Genomic DNA, 1,631 nt, shown 5'->3' on the forward strand with positions numbered 1-1,631 from the left:
TTGTTGTTGAAGCCTTGTTGAGGTCTCTGTTGATCCTTCCATGAGAGATTTGGATGATTTCTTCATGAAGAATTATAGGTGTTTCCATAGGGTTCTCCCATGTAATTCACCTCTTCCATTGAAGGGTTCTCAGGATCATAAGCTTCTTCTTCAGATGAAGCATCCTTAGTACTGCCTGGTGCAGCTTGCATGCCAGACAAACTTTGAGAAATCAAATTGACTTGCTGAGTCAATATTTTGTTCTGAGCCAGTATGGCATTCAGAGTATCAATCTCAAGAACTCCTCTCTTCTGGTTCGTCCCATTATTCATAGGATTTCTCTCAGAAGTGTACATAAACTGGTTATTTGTAACCATCTCAATGAGTTCCTGGGTTTCTGCAGGCGTCTTCTTCAGGTGAAGAGATCCGCCAGTAGAGCTATCCAATGACATCTTGGATAGTTCAGACAGACCATCATAGAAAATACCTATGATGCTCCATTCAAAAAGCATATCAGAGGGACACTTTCTGACCAATTGTTTGTATCTTTCCCAAGCTTCATAGAGGGATTCTCCTTCCTTCTGTATGAAGGTTTGGACTTCCACTCTAAGCTTACTCAATTTTTGAGGTGGAAAGAACTTTGCCAAGAAAGCATTGACTAGCTTTTCCCAAGAGTTCAGGCTTTCTTTAGGTTGTGAGTCCAACCATGTCCTAGCTCTGTCTCTTATAGCAAAAGGGAATAGCATAAGTCTGTAGACTTCAGGGTCAACCCCATTAGTCTTGACAGTGTCACAGATTTGCAAGAACTCAACTAAAAACTGATGAGGATCTTCCAATGGAAGTCCATGGAACTTGCAATTCTGTTGTATCAGAGAAACTAATTGAGGCTTAAGCTCAAAGTTGTTTGCTCCAATGGCAGGGATAGAGATGCTTCTCCCATAGAAGTCGGGAGTAGGTGCAGTAAAGTCACCCAGCACCTTCTTTGCATTGTTGGCATTATTGTTGTTTTCGGCTACCATGGGTTCTTCTTGTTTGAAGATTTCTGTTAGGTCCTCTACAGAGAGTTGTGCCTTAGCTTCTCTTAGCTTTCGCTTCAAGGTCCTTTCAGGTTCAGGGTCAGCCTCAACAAGAATGCTTTTGTCTTTGTTCCTGCTCATATGAAAGAGAAGAGAACAAGAAAATATAGAATCCTCTATGTCACAGTATAGAGATTCCTTGAGGTGTCAGAGGAAAAGAAAATAGAAGGAAGAAGTAGAAGAATTCGAACTTATCAAGAAAGATGGAGTTCAAATTGTGCATTAAGGAATAGTGTTAGTCCATAAATAGAAGGATGTGAAAGGAGGGGAAGAAATTTTTGAAAATAAATTAAAAGGATTTAAAAACATTTTGAAAAACACTAATTGATTTTCGAAAACCAAGGGTGGAAAAGAAATCAAGTGATTTTTGAAAAAAAAATTTGAAATTAGAAAACAAAAAGGTATGATTGAAAACTATTTTGAAAAAGATGTGATTAAAATATATGATTTGAAAAGTTATGGTTTTAAAAAGATGTGATTGAGAAGATATGATTTGAAAAATAAATTAAAAATATTTGATTTTGAAAATTAATGACTTGGCTAACAAGAAAAGATATGATTCAAACATTAAACCTT

The 1,631-nt window shown here is 37.1% G+C and overlaps 1 non-coding gene across 1 annotated transcript; it reads left to right on the forward strand.

Annotated features, from left to right (window-relative positions):
- The first annotated feature begins 485 nt into the window (after nucleotides 1-485).
- LOC127747377 (small nucleolar RNA R71) lies at nucleotides 486-593 on the forward strand. Its single transcript, XR_008009176.1, has one exon. It is a non-coding gene; the product is annotated as a small nucleolar RNA R71 (small nucleolar RNA).
- The last annotated feature ends 1,038 nt before the right edge of the window (nucleotides 594-1,631 follow it).

The sequence above is a fragment of the Arachis duranensis genome, chromosome 4 (assembly GCF_000817695.3).
Source record: "Arachis duranensis cultivar V14167 chromosome 4, aradu.V14167.gnm2.J7QH, whole genome shotgun sequence".
NCBI lineage: Eukaryota > Viridiplantae > Streptophyta > Magnoliopsida > Fabales > Fabaceae > Arachis > Arachis duranensis.